General features: G+C 46.0%; 1 protein-coding gene and 1 pseudogene; one reads left to right on the top strand and one right to left on the bottom strand.

The window, feature by feature from the left end:
• Window positions 1-17324, bottom strand: part of Erich1 (glutamate-rich 1) — a gene marked incomplete at its 5' end in the record, with an annotated part of 52793804 nt that overhangs the window by 30946492 nt on the left and 21829988 nt on the right.
• On the top strand, window positions 528-1844 carry Ndufaf7-ps1 (NADH:ubiquinone oxidoreductase complex assembly factor 7, pseudogene 1; annotated as a pseudogene).

The following is a 17324-nucleotide window of genomic DNA, read 5'->3' as shown; positions in this document are numbered from 1 at the left end:
AGGTTCAGAGGTTCAGTCCATTATCATCAAGATGGGAACATGGCAGCAGCCAGGCAGGCATGGTGCAGGAGAAACTAAACATTCTACATCTTCATCTGAAGGCTGCTAACAGAATACTGACTTCCAGGCAGCTAGGGTGAGTCTTACAACCCACACCCACAGTGACACACCTACTCCAACAGGGCCACACCTACCCCAATAGGGCCACTCCTAGATGGTGCCACTCCACTATCACACTGCCTGTAGACCTGATACCATCAGCTGCTTAAAGTCTTTGATTATCCCACCAGGATGGACTCTACCGTTGAGTTCTGAGCCAAATGAACCTTCCTTAAGTTGCTTTTGTCATCCCAGTGACACCTCTTCAATGAGGAAGCCGAATGGACACTGGGGTGCAGATCTTCTTAAAGACCCTGCCAGGCAAAACCACCACCCTCCACATTGGGTCCAGTGACACCATCAAGACTTTTAAGGCCAAAATCCAGAAAGGAAGTAACCTGCCCAAAAAGGGTCTCTCGCCCGAGGTAGTTGGAATGAATGCTTTGGGGAGACGCTGCGTGGCCCGCACGGGCATTCCCAGTATTTGGAGAGGGAAATGCTTCAGCTCCGGGAATGAGCCGGCAGAAAGCAACCAGGTGACACCGATGCTGCAGCATCTTATGTATAAAATAAAGTCTACAGGTCCCATCACTGTGGCCGAGTACATGAAGGAGGTTTTGACCAACCCAGCCAAGGGATATTATGTGCACCATGGTATGCTAGGAGAAAAAGGAGACTTTATTACTTCACCTGAAATAAGTCAAATCTTCGGGGAGCTACTCGGGGTGTGGTTCGTTAGTGAGTGGATGGCCTCTGGAAAGAGTACAGCATTCAAGCTGGTGGAACTTGGTCCAGGTCGGGGTACCCTCACAGCAGATATTTTGAGGGTGTTCAGTCAGCTTGGGTCTGTGCTAAAAACCTGTGACATTTCAATACACCTTGTAAAGGTGAGCCAAAAATTAAGTGAGATCCAAGCACTGACACTGACTGAGGAGAAGGTCCCTTTGGAGAGAGATGCTGAATCCCCAGTGTACATGAAAGGTGTCACGAAGTCTGGGATTCCAATCTCCTGGTATCGAGACCTGAAGGATGTTCCTACAGGATACTGCTTTTATCTCGCACATCGAGTTTTTTGATGTTCTTCCTGTGCATAAATTTCAGAAAACACCGCACGGATGGAGAGAAGTATTCATTGATATCGACCCACAAGCTCCTGATAAACTGAGGTTCGTCTTGGCACCTTGTGCGACTCCCGCAGAAGCCTTCATACAACGTGATGAAAGAAGAGAGCATGTGGAAGTTTTTCCTGATGCTGGGGTTGTCATCCAGGAACTGTCCCACCACATTGCATCAACTGGAGGTGCTGTCCTGATTGCGGATTATGGTCACGATGGAATGAAGACTGACACCTTCAGAGGGTTTTATGAACACCAATTGCACGATGTCCTGATCGCTCCTGGAACAGCAGACCTGACAGCTGACGTAGACTTCAGTTACCTGTGCAGAATGGCACAAGGAAGAGTAGCTTCTCTGGGTCCCGTGGAACAAAGAACATTTCTAAAAATCATGGGCATTAATGTGCAGCTGAAGGTTCTTTTGGATAAAACAGGTGACCCATCCCTGCAGCAGCAGCTACTTCGGGGGTACAATATGTTAATGAATCCTCAGAAGATGGGAGAGAGATTTACTTCTTTGCCTTGCTGCCTCATCAGAGACTTCATGTGGGAAGTCAAGGAAGGAATGCCTGCCAGTCAGAAGCCCCCTCATCCTCTGTACCTGGGTTTGATGAACTTGTTTGGCAGTAATATTTCAGCTACCTTGACTATCAAAATAAAAGAAATTCACTTTGCATAGTGAAAAAAAAAAAGGGGTCTCTCTTTCTGGTTTCCTGCTTGGCAATATGGATTCTTCCAAATACATGTGCCTCCACTGTGATGTGATTTTTATCCCTATAGAACCAATGCATGTAACAGGTCTTTGAGCCTCCCAGACTGTGGGCTCCATAAACCTTCCTGCTTTGTAAAAGGTCTTGTGTATTTCATTAAAGTAACGAAAAGTTAGCTGACACAAGGAATGTGAGTGGTTTTTTCTTTTTCGCTGTTGGAGGTAAATGTTATTACCCCGTAGACATTCTGAATGATATAGCATATTGTGGTTGTTCCAATAAAAGTGGCCCTCATAGGTTCATAAGGAGTGGCACTATTGGGAGGTGTGTCCTTGTGGAGAGTAGATGTGGCATTGTTGGAGTGTCAGTTTTTCTTCCTGCTGCCTGCTGATCAAGATGTAGAACTCTCAGCTCCTTCTCCAGCACCATGACTGCCTGCGTGCTGCCATACTTCTGGTCATGATGATAAAGGACTAAACCTCTGAACTGTAGGCCAACCCCAATTAAATGCTTTCCTTATTAAGAGTTGTCTCGGTCATGGTATCTCTTCACAGCAATGGAAACCCTAAGACAGGTGCTTATAAGCTGTCCCTTTCTACACTGTCATTGGCTGCAGGGGCACCGACAACATATATGGGATCTTCAGGCCTTCAGTGACAGGATCATTAGAAGAAGATGGGTCTGAACTGTTTCTGGAACTTCCCTTCTATTTCCTTTGGCCTGCACAGTTTCTACCTAGCAGATATTAACCTTTCTTCAAAATCCACATGTGCTTTATTCTTTCCTGAGAAGTTTCTCTAACATTGCTAGTTAGCAACTTCTTTCTTGGATCCCAAAACACTCAGAAGGGAATATTAGTATTTTTTCTAGTATATCTTTATACTTTATTGTAATTATCTGTCTTCTCTCAGCTATAGCCTTATGAAAAGACTAGCCTTATATCTTCAGTGCATCCCAAGGCTTCACCGTAGTAGATGCCGGAGTGTAGTACCAGCCGACTCTCGGAAGGCACTAAACGTCCTGCGATGTCCCTTTTAAACTTATTTCAGCTTTGCCCGGCCTTTCCCCCAATTAGCTGGTCCTTGTGCTGTCTGTCATTTCTGTCTGAACAAACCCACCATTGCCTGTGACAGTGTTAATTTGACCAGCAAGAACTGCTGTGCTAGGAGTTCAAAGAATTTTAAGTCTCCATCTCTGCCTTCCAGAGGCGTGCGGTCTCATTGGAGACTTAAAGACCAACACATGGAACAATTAGGTGGCGATATGGAGACATAATTAAGTGCTAATTGTTTGGGACGGACTGCATATTTTCAAAGGGGGATAATGAAGTCAGCCACTTAATGAGCAGATGATTTATAATGGATGCTGTGCACACTGTCCTTGAATTGAGCACAGGGGTAAATAACTTTGGGTTCAGAAAACAAGGCGTTGTTGTTGTTCCCTATCCCAGTATAGTAATCAGATTTGTGGAAAAACCGACCCATTCGTCTGCTTGAAAGTAAAAGGGGTTGGCCCTCAGCGACAGTGTGCAAGAATCAGAGAAGGCTGCCCTCGAATGAGATTTCTGGAGTCTCTTCTGTAAATCACAGTTTGTTGGAAACATATTTATCTACAAGGAAAATGGTTACAGAGCATTTAGGGAAGGGGGGCCACTGGTCAGTCATGGTACCAAAGTCCTTAGTGTCCTAAGAAAGTTTTGTCAAAGGCAGCAAGAAAACACCAGCCAGGTCCAGCAAGATGGTTCAGCAGGTAAAGGGGTTTGCCGCCAAGCCTGACAACCTGGATTCAGTTTCTGGAACCCTCCTTGAGAACTGATTCCTGCAGGTTGTGCTCTGGCTTTCTCACACTCACACAGCAAATAAACAAATAAAATGTATAAATACGAAAAGAAAACAGCAATTATTAGGGCTGGAAATGTAGCTTGGCAGTAGAAAGCTTGTGTAGCATTTGTGCAAGGCCTGGGCTGGCTGAAAACAAAGGAGTGGGGGAGGGGAGATAGGAAAAAGGGAGGATGGGAAGGAAGAAAGAGAGAAAAAAAGGACAATAGTCATTACTGAAATACTTGTGCTCTTATATCAATGGTTCTCAACCTGTGGGCCATGACTTCTTTGGGTGTGGAATCAAATGACACAGGGACCACACATCAGATATCCTGCAGATCAGATATTTACATTCTGATTCGTAACAGTAGCAAGATTACAGTTATGAAGTAGCCAAGAAATAATCTTATGGTTGGGGGTTCACCATAACATGAGGTGGCAGCATTAGGAAGGTTGAGAGCTGTCTTATATGAATATATTTTCCCTTTGAATATTCCTTTCCCAAATTCTTTTCTATTCCAATCCGTCAGAAGCCCATAAGCCTTTTCTGTGGCTTTGATGGAACGATGAAGGACACTGAGTTCCTCTCTCCCCACCCACGTTTCTCAGGAGGTCAGGTTCGTTCTCCTGGTAGCACCCGGAAGCTGAGGTAATGCAGGATTTTAGTTCTGTGGTGCTGTTGGCAGCTAATCCCGGTCCACAAGAGCCTTGTTGGCTGGTGTATCTAGACACTTGCTCTAAAGTAACCATCCTACAGCTGAGTAACTCTTCTTCACCCTTTCTTACTTTCCAAAGCTCGCATTTAGAAAGATTCACCGTGGGCAGACTACCCTTGCGCAATAAGAGAACAGGAACTAGTCATTCCTAAGTAGACCGCGATAGTTACTACGATATTGCTGTGGCCAAACTGTCTGCCGAAATGCAAGGAAAGAAACATTTATTTTAGCTCACTGTTTTGGAGAGATTTCAGTCGGTGAGGGGAGGCAATCCAGGAGGCTCAGTCTGTGGGGGCGGTAGCTTCAGAGATTACTGTTTATGAAGTGGCAAGACGGAAACTGGGGAAAGCAGGCAGGAGATGGGGCGACAGCCATAGATAGGGTCCCCAACCTCCTAAGTAAAAGCTAGGACCAAACATTAAAAGCATGAGTCAGACTCAAACCATACCATAGATTAATTACATGTTAGGCCTCAGGCAAAACCTTGGGAATAAAATTTTCAGTTCCCCAGGATGCAAACTGGGCTCCTCAGAGGAAGCCACTGACAACAGGTCATTGATCAGTGATGGCCGTGACTCAGGGAGGGTAAGTCTAGAACAGAGTCAGCTCGTGGGACACCTAGCTGGAGGAGATAAGGCCAGAACAAAGCAGGTTTCCAAAATTCTTAGAGGTCGCAGCAATTGTAATGAAACCAACTTAGCAACCAATCAAAATTGTACTAATGTCACTGCTTTCCTGCCAATCACATTAGAGGTTACCTAACCCTTTTGTAAAATTCCCCTAACCTTAAGTAAAAGGGGGCCTACAAGCCCCTTAGGTTGTCGCCATTTTGGTGAATGGTTGACCACTGCGCACTGGTAATTTCTGCAGAATAAGCACTCTGCCTTTGCATACTATTTATGTCTGGAGTCTTCCTTCCGGGATTCTTGCACCTTAACGACAACATACAGAAAAATTAGGAGTCACTCTATGGCATGAAGGGGCTCTCCTAAATGGCACTAAAGACCTCTGTAAAGACCCTCCCTGCACAAAAACTAATTTCTTCAGTTCATGTTATTGTGAGCAAAACCGTTGAGACCCGCGGAGAAAGAACTTGCGAGCTGACTACAATCACTGTGGAGAGTGCCCTTTGGACTTTGAGGTTTCAGCTTTGCACTGTTTAATTGAGAGGGTCTCAGCAGGGCTGACCCAGGTTCAACACTTGAGATTAATACACTAGAACATTCTAAAAAGAAGGTCAGAGGTGATATAAAGTGAATAAAGAAAATTTTTAAAGGGGAAAAATATTAAAAAGCTCAAAAAAAAAAAAAGAAAAAAAAAAAAAAAAGGTGAGAGGTGAAAAGCCCAAGACTGTTCCAATTAGGCAGGTTCTAAAGAGATGAAATGAACGGCCAACTTATGGATACTGCCGGTCTCGTCTGTGCCTCAAGGATACTTGGCGTTTGTTTGAGCTGATTCAACTATGAAAGAATCAAGCCTGCTTTGATTTTTATTCTTCCCTTAAATCAACCATTTTTTTTCTTTATGATAAATCAGTAACTCTAATATTTTTCCTATGTGTTGACTCCCAAGAAAGGAATTAGTTATTCTGAGGTAAATTCAACTCAGAAGGATTAGCAAGTATATACTATATACTTCCCCTGTCAACTGCAGAAAGTCAAGTCTTGCGAGCCGATGGACAGAGATGTCCAGGCGATGTTTGAACTGAGAGAGACTACAGAGATCACCACCCTCCTGTGGTCCCTGGATGACAGGAAAGAAGTGTAATTCACAGAGTAGTACCAGCACTGGCCCCTGCTTGACCTGGGACGGCTGGCTCTAGGGCAGTGAGGAGTCTTGATGCACAGCTTGGATTATGCGAGGCTGCTGTGCTGGGAGGCTTCTATAGATGGGAAGTGTGGCTTCAGAAAGGGCCAGTGGCCCTGTGCTTTGCCATACAGGACAAGACATAAAGGTTCTTTTTTGAGAAATGTTCTTCACATGACCTTGCCGGCAGCTGTGTTTGCAATGAACTGAATAAAACTCTGGAATCTAGAAGCTTCTACACTCCCTAGGTAATGTCCCTAGGACTTAACTTCCTCATCCAGAGATCTATCCATCTATCTGCCAATCTTTTCATAGATTTATTGTTCTTGGCTAAAAGGATAAATGCTCTGATCTTTTCCTTATTTATTTATTTATTTATTTATTTATTTATTTATTTATTTATTTAAGGCAGGATCTCAGGTAGTTCTGGTTGGCTGTGAACTTGGCTGATGATAACCTGGAGCTTCTGATCCTCCTGCCTCTCTACCTTGAGTGCTAGGATAGCAGGCATGGGCTAGTTTTATGTGCTGCTGGCGATTGAACCCAGGGATTTGGGCATGCTAAGCACTTTACCGACTGAGCCACATTCCCAGCTCTACTGTGGCCATTTCCACTTTGGGCTGCACTATTGTGAGATGATAGGCAAGTACACTACAAATCTGCACCAGAGACTGGAGTCAGGCTGGCTGTGCTCAAACAGCGGCAGTGTACAGAGCATGATTAAACCAAAGTGGTGGATAAAGAGAGATCGGGAGCATGGCCCACACTTCCTGTGCAAATGGACGGATTCTTTGACTTCTTCTCATTTCTCCATCCATCGCTTTTTTTGTTGTTTGTTTGTTTGTTTGTTTGTTTGTTTGTTTGTTTGACAGAGTCTCACTATGTAGCCTTGACTGGCCAGGAAATCCCTATAAGGACTAGGCTGTCCTCTAACTCAGAGAGATCCTCCTACCTCTGTCTTCCAAGTGCTGAAATTCAAGGGCATTAGCTGCCATACCTGGTCATTATATTCTTTAAAACAAAACAAAACAAAACAAAACCCCAAATCTGTATTAACTGTCTCATTAGGAAACAGTCTTTTGTTTTGGGTTTTTTGTTTTGTTTGTTTTTGAGACAGGATCTCTACATAGACTTGGCTGTCCTAGAACTCCCAGAAATCCACATGCCTCTGCCTCTGAGTGCTAGGATTAAAGGTGAGTGCTGCCACACTCGGCCAAGAAATACTCCGAAGGACAACATGGTAGGAAAGAACTATACTGCAATCAGAAAACTACAGCTCTCATCTGTGGCCAAGAGCCTGCTTTCCCCGGCTACAGTCGGTCTCCACTGGTTGCAGCCTCTTGGAATACAGCCAAGCGAGGGAAACAAATCCTGAGGCTTCTGTGCATCCCCTCCTTGGAGATGGAGCTGCTCGCTGATGTCAGAAACAGAATTATCCAGTTAGTGCCTACTAGGATTGAGCCATCTGGGTTTTTCCAGCTGAGCAACCTCTAGGTTTCCTCATAAACAGAGCTGGTTTGCTGAGCCCTGCAGCAACGGAGTCCCAGTTTCTGGATCAGTGTGGGGCCATCATCTGAACAATCCTTGCAGGTTCCCACCGAAAGAGTACTCTTGGTCCGGCTGAAGCGAATGCCTGCTATTCCAAAGCAGATGCGTCACTTCAGGTCAAAAGGGTGAACACATTTCCTGGCTGTGGAGACCACCCGCCATTCTCAAGGATCCTCTCCTAGCTTCTGCAAATCAAGACATTTTGAAAGCAGAAAAAAATGAAGCGAAGGTTTCAAATTTCAGGGTGAAAAGTAGAATGGGCGTGTTTTCAAGCATTCATGGTAATCACACCATGCAAAGATCTGAGATCATAGCTTTCAACGTCTCCAAGAGCAATGAACTGCTTGACCACGTTTTTATATAATGACGAATACCGCACAAAGCGCTGTCATACACTAGTTACTTTGTCCATAAGGGTGGGTGCGCATGTGTACAAACATGTCGTGGGAGAGCATTTTTGTGTGGATATGCATATGTGTGCACCTGGAGGTCAGAAATCAACTTGGGTGAAATGTCTCAACAGCTGTCGGACAACCTTGTTAAAATAGAGTCCCTAAACAACTTAGAACTTGCCTCGTAGACCAAGTTGCGTTACCAGTAAGCCACAGGGAGCCCCTGCCTCACCAAGATCTAATAATGGCCGTATCTGTCTGTGTGCGTATATGTGATTCACTTTCCTGGATGTTGTTTTTTAACCACTTGAAAGCAAATTCCAGCTATCATGAAGTTTCATACTTAAATACTTCTGCATGCATCTCCCAAATCTGGGAGCATGATGTCTAATCATGATTACATCATCACATCTAAAAATGTTAGTAATAATTTCATATCATCTAATCTCCAGTCATAATCAAGCTTTTCTCATTTGTTCTAATGCAATATAGTTTTCTCAGGACTAGTAATTGAACGGAAGGCCTCATGAACTAAACAAGCACTCTTTCTTGGGGCTCAAACCCTAACACCCCAATGTATCTTTAGATCTGCTTTTGTTTAGGCAGAATCCAACTATGACTGACATGCTGTCTTTTAAAGCTTATAATTGCCCCTCTTTCTGTCCCCCAACCCCCAACTTTGATTTATTTTATTTTTTTTATTTATTTTTTATATATTTTTTTTATTTTATTTTTTAATATCCATGCCAGCTCACGCACATGCTGAGTTTGCTCTTTTATATTGTGATTTAACTTTACCCCATCCTGTCTAGATGTTATATCTGAAGAGCTTTGATCTGACTTAGGCACGACATTGTCAGAAACATTCGGCTAGAGGACAACTTCGGGGAGTCAGTGCTTTCCTACTGCTGTATAGGTTCTGGGGATTAAACTTGGGTTATCAAGTTTATCAAGTTTATCAAGGTTATCAAGAGTGGCAAACTCCTTTAACCCATGCAACCCCATGGCTCACCATCAGTCACGATTGCTTTATTTAATGTCGCACCAGGTCAGTGGGGTGTTTCCTCAGAAGTGAGTCAATAAAGGCTGAGATGATACTCTGGGAAGCCTGCGCTATTAGGTAGGTAAACATTCCGTAGCCTTTCAAATTGGTTTATTTCAAGATCTCTGAACAATGGATCTCCTTGTCAAAATTTCTGCAAAGACCACATGGTGGCCTCAAAAGTCTGTCTTACGAGTTTCAAAGCTTGGAAACTGAGAATGCCCAAACCAGGCAGGCGCTGTCCTTGAATGCAGTCAGTGGGCTGATCTCTCCAAGAAAGTAAACAAAGTCAGGAATGATAGGAATGCAAGCACTGCTCGGAATTGAGAAGCAGTATCATTAACTTGTCTTAAAGACAGACCCCCATGAGGCCAGGTCTGTAGACTGGGGTGAGATGTGTCTGGGCAGTTGCACTCTTGAGTTCTTTGTGTTAGAGTCTCGTTTACTTTATCAGTAGCTGGAGCTGGTTCTGCAAATTCAAACTTGTATGGAAACGCCAGGTAGGCTGCGTGGGCCACTCTCCTTCCTCTGCCTTCCTTATTCCCCTGAATGTTTTTTGCCTTCTTGGAAACCCTGAGGTAGGAAAATGAAAGAAAAATACAGCCAGAGAAGAGACTAAAGCAGATAAATGTGACTGTTTTGGTAACTGCTTCAACCCAAATCCTTACTGACTTCTTTAAAGATGTGGAAAAGCTTTATTCACTATGAAATGAAGATTTTGAAAATGTTACATGATAAACCTGGGGTGTGGTGGTACACACCTTTAATCTCAGCACTTGGGAGGCAAAGGCGGGTGGATGTCTGTGAGTTTGCGGCCAGCCTGGTCTACAGAGTAAGTTCCAGGGATCTAGGGCTACACAGAGAATCCCTTTCTCAAAAACCAAAACCAACCTAACACAAAAGTGTTGCATGAATAGGTGAAGCTATCCTGGAGTTACTTTGTGCTGGTTGACGTAAAATAATTGAGACAAGAACATTCCTTGACTTAAATCCTACCCTTCCCTTCCCTTTGCTTCAGATCCTGACTGCTGTGACAGGACATGTGTGAGGAACCTGGAGAGCAGGCCTACTGGCTGCTTCTCACTCGCAGAGTCTGCTCTAGGCTGTACCTTAGTCCGTGAATAGTGAGGATGTGTTCGTATGCCATATTAGGTGCATGTGGAAGTCGGAAGACAACTTGTGGAAGTTGCTTCTCTCCTTCCACCCCCTCCTTCCCAGGGGATCAAACTCAGGGTGTCAGGCTTGGCAGCAAGCACCTGCTAAGCCTTCTTACCACACATCTCCCCTTTCTTTGACACGGACTTCTGAGACCCCAACACCAATGGGCCCTCCCTTAGATGAAGCCGGATGAGATGGTATGAGGATTGGTGCAATGGAAAAGGGCTTTAGTTGCTCAAGAGCTATTTGTTGAAGATTAATTATTAACTAAGCAAGGCTGGAAGCTTTGGGAGGGGAAAAATAAATAACATCTTTGTTTTTTCCACCCTAGCTTGAGCCAATAGAGAAGCGGAAAGCAGGAGATAGGCAGATAGATGCAGGTTAAAACACCAGCTTTAATAGATTAAGCAAAGGGAAAGCATGACTGCAGCGAAGTAGGTCTTGAGACTCAGACTGGTCACATGACCTTCCTGGTCTCGGGCAGTTCACAGGATAGACAGCTAATGCGGGGCAGTAGGTAGATAGTAATCTACATTTCTTACGGGCAGTAGGACTAACAAAAGAATCCAGAAGGACCTATTCCTCATCCAAATTCCTATATGGTTCTCAAACCATTCTCACCTCTCAGCATGCTTTCACTTTAGGTCATTATATAGCTCTACTGCTAGTGCATGGTGACCCACAAAGATCTACAACGTATGTCCCAGATTACTCTAAGGTCCTCTGATCCAATAAAATCTCCCCCTCCACATTTTCCTCTAGGTTAGACGTGAGCCCTGTTAATTGTGCAATTATTAAGTCCAAATGAATTTCAAGCTTGTCTAAATTTTGTAGCAAGCAACAAATATTCAAATATAAAAGTAGAACCAAGGGGTTGGGGATTTAGCTCAGTGGTAGAGCGCTTGCCTAGCAAGCGCAAGGCCCTGGGTTCAGTCCCCAGCTCCAAAAAAAAAGAAAAAAAAGAAAAAGAAAAAAAAAAAATAAAGTAAGTGTCTTAGGGTCTTATTGTTCCTACTTTGAAGCCTGTTGAAGAAACTATTTTTTCTGTTGTCCACTATATAAAGTAAGTGTCTTAGGGTCTTATTGCTGTGAACAGACACCATGACCAATGCAAGCTTTATAAAGGACAACATTAAATTGGGGCTGGCTTACAGGTTCAGAGGTTCAGTCCATTATCATCAAGGCAGGAACATGGCAGCATGCAGGCAGGCATGGTGCAGAGGAGCTGAGAGTTCTACATCTTCATCCAAAGGAAGCCAGAAACAGACTGGGCATCCTCAGGCAGCTAGAAGGAGGGTTTCCAAGCCTACCCCACAGTGACACACTTCCTCCAACAAGGCCACACCTCCTCCAACAAGGCCACACCTAATAGTGCCACTCCCTGGGCCAAGCATATGCAAACCATCACACTTATTTATTTACTTATTATTTTGAGACAGGGTCTCATTGTGGCTCTGCCTGTTCTCAAAATCTCTGTATAGAACAGGCTGGCCTTGAACTCAGAGAAATCCACCTGCCTCTGCCTCCCAAGTGCTGGGATTAAAGGAGTGTACATCTGTATTAGTCAGGGTTCTCTAGCATCACAGAACTTATGGGCAGTCTCTGTATAGTAAGGGAATTTGTTGATGACTTACAGTCTGTAGCCCAACTCCCCAACAATGTCAGCAGCAGCTGTGAATGGAAGTCCAAGGATCTAGCAGTTGTTCAGTCCCACAAGGCAGGCAGGCGAAAAGAGAGTCTTCCTTCTTCCAATGTCCTAATATAAGTCTCTAGCAGAAGGTATGGCCCAGATTAAAGATGTGTACCACCACGCCTGGGTCTGGGACTTGCTTTGTCCCAGATGACCTTGAACTCAGAGCTCTCCTTGCCTTAATTTCCTTGGTTTTTGGTTTTTTTTTTTTGTTTTTTGTTTGTTTTTTGTTTTTTTTTTCGGAGCTGGGGACCAAACCCAGGGCCTTGTGCTTCCTAGGCAAGCGCTCTACCACTGAGCTAAATCCCCAACACCGTTTTTTTTTTTTTTTTGTTTTTTTTGTTTTGTTTTGTTTTTTGGCTTAATTTCCTTGGATTCATAGCCACTATGCCTCAAGATCTCCATGTCAAGAACTTGTCAGAAACTTCTATCTCCCAGCCTCAAGATCAGGATCTCAGGTGAGCCTTCCAATTCTAGATTGTAGTTCATTCCAGATACAGTCAAGTTGAGAACCAGGAATAGCCACTACAGTGCATGGAAGAACATGCCTTTAACTCCAGTGCTTAAGAAGCAGAGGCAGGGGGTTGGGGATTTAGCTCAGTGGTAGAGCGCTTGCCTAGCAAGTGCAAGGCCCTGGGTTTGGTCCCCAGCTCCGAAAAAAAGAAAAAAGAATGAAAAGCTCTCAGGGAGAACTTTCCCTCGGGATGGAGACCCTCCAACTCCAAAGACCAGACTGAGACACCACAGGATGCAATCAGCAAGAGGATTTGGTTTATTGTCGGGATACACAGGCACAGGCACCTGCGGGCGCTTCAGTCACTCGGGGGACTGGCGCGCCCCACGGAACCAAGGATGGGCTTTTATAGGATTTTGGGAAGCAGAAGCAAGCATACAGAAGCAGATGCATGGTTACAGGGATATAATTGGTGGATTCTAATATGGCAAGGGTTTAGCCCGGGGGCAAGTTTCCTAGCTACCTTCCTGAAACATAACGGCTGACTCAGCCCCCCAAGGGTTCAGCCCGGGGGCAAGTTTCTTAGCTACCTTCTTGGAACATAACGACTGACTCGGCCCCCCACCAGGGTGTGGGACCTCTCCCGGGGCTTTTCTCATTGTCAGGTGCTCAACTGCAGTCGTCCTGTTGCCAGGCCTTCAACCAAACACATCCTGCTTGGCAGCCGCTGTGTACTCAGTGTTCTAACCTTTCCCTGAACCAGTCATCTTAAGTACAGCCTTGCAAAATGGCGTTACTGCTGCTAAGCTGGGGTCTTTCATTCCCCCATTTTTTTTTTTTTTTGCTAACTTTGAGTGAAATCTTTCACTCGACTTGGTCAAGAAATTTCTGTCTGGTGGGGGCTTATTCCCCCACTGACTCTAGGCCACAAAAGGGCTAGGAGGAGCCACGTAGGAGTTTTAACTTTAAGGGGTTTGGAGTGCGCTGAACTCTCCATGTCTGGGGTGTAGTGTTGTGATTAGTCAATTCCTCAGACCGGACTGTCTTGACGTGTGGTGCGTGGATCTAAGCCGCGACTCCGTCTACCTTTAGGGCGGTCGGGGTAGTCAGGAGGACGGTGTAGGGTCCTTTCCACCGTGGCTCGAGATTCTTGGTCTGGTGTCTGCGCACCCACACGGTGTCTCCAATCTGGAACGGGTGTGGCACCATCGGATGTTCAAGCTTGTCCTGGTAAGCAGTGGCCATAGGTCTCCAGACGTCTCTCTGCACAATCTGTAGGGCCTGTAAATGGGCCCTCAGAGAAGGGCTGTCAGCAAAATCAGCAATGTTGAATCAAAGAAATGGACAAATGGGGGTGGTGCTCCATATATTATTTTAAAAGGAGTTAGACCATGGGGGCCCGGGGTATTCCGGGCCCGATATAGAACTAGGGGAAGGAGGGCCACCCAATCCTTTGAGCCAGTTGTAAGCGCAAGTTTGGATAAAGTCTCCTTAATTGTTCTATTCATGCGTTCTACCTGACCTGAACTCTGGGGTCTATAGGCACAATGTAATTTCCAATCAATCCCCAGCAATTTGGCCACCAACTGACTTACTTGGGAGACGAAAGCGGGCCCGTTGTCCGACCCCAACGCTTGAGGCATGCCATACCTGGGAAAGATTTCCTCGAGGAGCTTCTTAGTGACCATTTTTGTAGTCTCGTGCTTTGTGGGGAAGGCTTCGACCCATCCTGAGAAGGTGTCTACAAACACTAGGAGATACTTGTATCCATATATACCTGGTTTAATTTCAGTAAAATCAATTTCCCAATGGATGTCGGGACGGTGTCCCCTAGGACGAACTCCTTGTCCAATCATGGTCCTTTCCGGGTTAACCTGAGCGCACGCTTTGTAACTCTCAGTCACCTTTTGTATCGCTTTGTCCCGATTTAAAAAAACACAGATTTATCTCTTCCCGATCTAGTCATCTTCTTAAACCCCAAATGGGTTAATTTATGTAAAAAGGAGATCAATTCAAAAGTCCTTTGTAGACCCACTGTTTTAGTTGAGGGTGGTAGATGGCCCCCATTTTTAGGAGCTCTATGTCCTCATGGGCATAAACCCAACTGGTTTGTCCCACTGGTGGGGGCGTGGGTTGGTCTGGGCTATTTAAGGGCAAGATTTGTTTGTTCATGGCCGCTTCTCGCGCCGTGGCATCGGCCAGCCGGTTTCCTCGTGTCTCAGGGTTGTGCCCTTTCTGGTGTCCTGGACAATGTACTCAGTCTTTTGGGCAAGAATAGGGCTTCTAAGAGGGCCAGAATTTTAGCCATATCTTTACCCTCAGATGTGAGCAGTCCCCGCCTCCGGTAGATCTCCCCGTGGATGTGTGCCGTGGCAAAGGCATAACGGCTGTCTGTATATATATATTTAGCCTCTTACCTTTTGTCATCTTGAGCGCCTGAGTCAAGGCGATGAGTTCAGCCCGTTGTGCGGAGGTACCAGCAGGCAGGGCTTTCGCCCAAATCACTTTGTCCTCCGTAGTGACCGCAGCTCCAGCCTTTTGCTCTCCCTCTGCCAAGAAGCTGCTGCCATCCATGTACCATGTGTGGTCAGCATTCTGAAGAGGCTGGTCCGATAGGTCCGGCCTGGTTCCATGTACTTCTGTGAGGATTTGTAGGCAGTCATGCTGTTCTGCCTCCTCTGGTAGAGGAAGCAAGGTGGCAGGATTGAGGGCAACTACAGGCCCAAACTGAACCTGTTCTGCATCCAGTAACAAGGCTTGGTGTGAGAATTAGAGAGCCAGCGGTCTGGGGGCTGCTTTACCAAGGCCTCCACTGCATGGGGTGCTAGGATGGTGAGTGGCTGTCCCAAAGTCAATTTTCCAGCGTCCTTGATCAGGACAGCAATAGCAGCCACCATCTTTAGGCACGGTGGCCAGCCGGAGGCCACAGGGTCCAATTTCTTAGACAGGTAGGCCACAGGGCGTTTTCAGGGTCCCAACCTTTGTGTTAGGACCCCTTTAGCATACCCCTGTTTCTCATCGATGAACAGTTCAAAAGGTTTGTAGGAGTATGAGGGTGGGATGCTGAACCCTAAAGTCAGGAGCAAATTGTAAGGGTTTGGAACAGTCGGATGAATATCTTCTACCCTCTTGTTGACCTCTCTCAAGTCTTGTACTGGCCTATAATCTCCAGTGCTGGGTTTCTTAACAGGCAGAAGAGGCGTATTCCAAGGCGACCGGCAGGGGACTAGGATGCCTTGATCCAGAAGCCTCGTAATGTGAGGCCTTATACCTTGATAAGCTTCATGGGACAGGGGGCATTGTTTTATGGAGACTGGAGTTGTAATTAAGGGGGGCTGTTGGAGCGCCAACCCCATCCCACCAGTCTCTGTCCAAGCCAGTGTCCTGTCCCAGTTCATAGGGTTAGAACTTGAAGGGGAGTTCCGTGGGGGCCAGTTATTTGGGCCCCTCCTTCCTCAAAATGAATTTGTGCTTTTAGTTTGGTGAGCAGGTCACGGCCCAGCAGAGGGTACGGGCAGTCCGGAACATGTAAGAAGGAATGGGTCACCTTACCAGTAGCCAGCTGAACCCGGCGGTCCGTAGTCCATCGGTATTGTTTCTCACCAGTAGCTCCTTGTACCCAGGCCGTCCGGTCGCTGAGTTGTCCTGAAGCTTGAGTGAGGACTGAATGCTGGGCTCCTGTGTCTATCAGGAAAGCAACCGGCTGCCCCCCAACTTTAAGCGTTACCCTGGGCTCAGGGGGGGCTCCTGGCCCTGACCTCCCTAATCTTTATCTAGAGCCAAGAGGGAGGTTCGTGGTCGAGGCTTTCGGGGTCCGCCAGGCTTCTTGGGGCACTCTCTGGCCCAGTGCCCTTTCTCTTTGTAATAGGCACATTGATCTTTATCCAGCTTCAGCCCCTTTCGAGCTCCCCCCTATCTCCCTTCCTTTCTTGGCCCTGAACTACGGCGGCCAAGATTCGACTCAATTTTCTCTCTTATTAAAAATCTTTTCAGCTTCTTTAAGTAAATCCTGTAATGTATAGCCCTGCAAATTTTTTAACCTCTGTAACTTAGTCCTGATATCTGGAGCAGCCTGCCAGATGAAGGACATAGAGACACTCGTCATTTGTCCTGGGTCATCTGGGTCATAGGGAGTGTACATACGGTAGGCCTCCTTAAGTCTCTCTAGAAAGGCGGAGGGAGTTTCCCCTGCTTCCTGTAATACCTGTTTTACCTGAGCCAAATTAGTAGGGCGTCGTATAGCCCCTCGGAGACCCGCTAGAAGCAACTGGCGATAAAGGCGTAGGTGTCCCTTACCTTCAGCTGTATTAAAATCCCAGTTTGGTCTCTTAAGTGGGAATGCAGCATCAATTTTTTCAGGCAGCTGGGTGGGACGCCCATCATCTCCCAGAACATGCTTTCTGGCCTCTAGGAACACTCTTTGTTTTTTTCTGAGGTTAAGAGGGCCTGTAAGAGCTGTTGGCAGTCATCCCAAGTAGGCTGGTGGGTAAGTAAAACAGATTCTATTAGGTCGGTGAGTGTCACCGGATCTTTGGAGAAAGAAGGGTTGTGTTGTTTCCAATTGTAAATGTCAGCTGCTGAAAACGGCCAGTATTGGGTCTGGCCACCGGTTCCCTGTCTAAGTGGGAAAGCCTGGGAGGTTGTATCTGGCATCACCTCGCGCTTATTGTGCAATCTCCCTGCGACAGGGGAGAAACCCTTATCAGACTGTGGCCCGGCAACTGATCTGGCCGGCAGCTCTGCCTCCTCCGTTTCAGCCGGGCCTGTAGGTAAA

Source organism: Rattus norvegicus, chromosome 16 (genome assembly GCF_021556685.1).
Source record: "Rattus norvegicus strain SHRSP/BbbUtx chromosome 16, alternate assembly SHRSP_T2T, whole genome shotgun sequence".
NCBI lineage: Eukaryota > Metazoa > Chordata > Mammalia > Rodentia > Muridae > Rattus > Rattus norvegicus.
The sequence above is the reverse complement of the archived record's forward strand: the minus strand, read 5'-3'. Positions and strand labels throughout refer to the sequence as shown.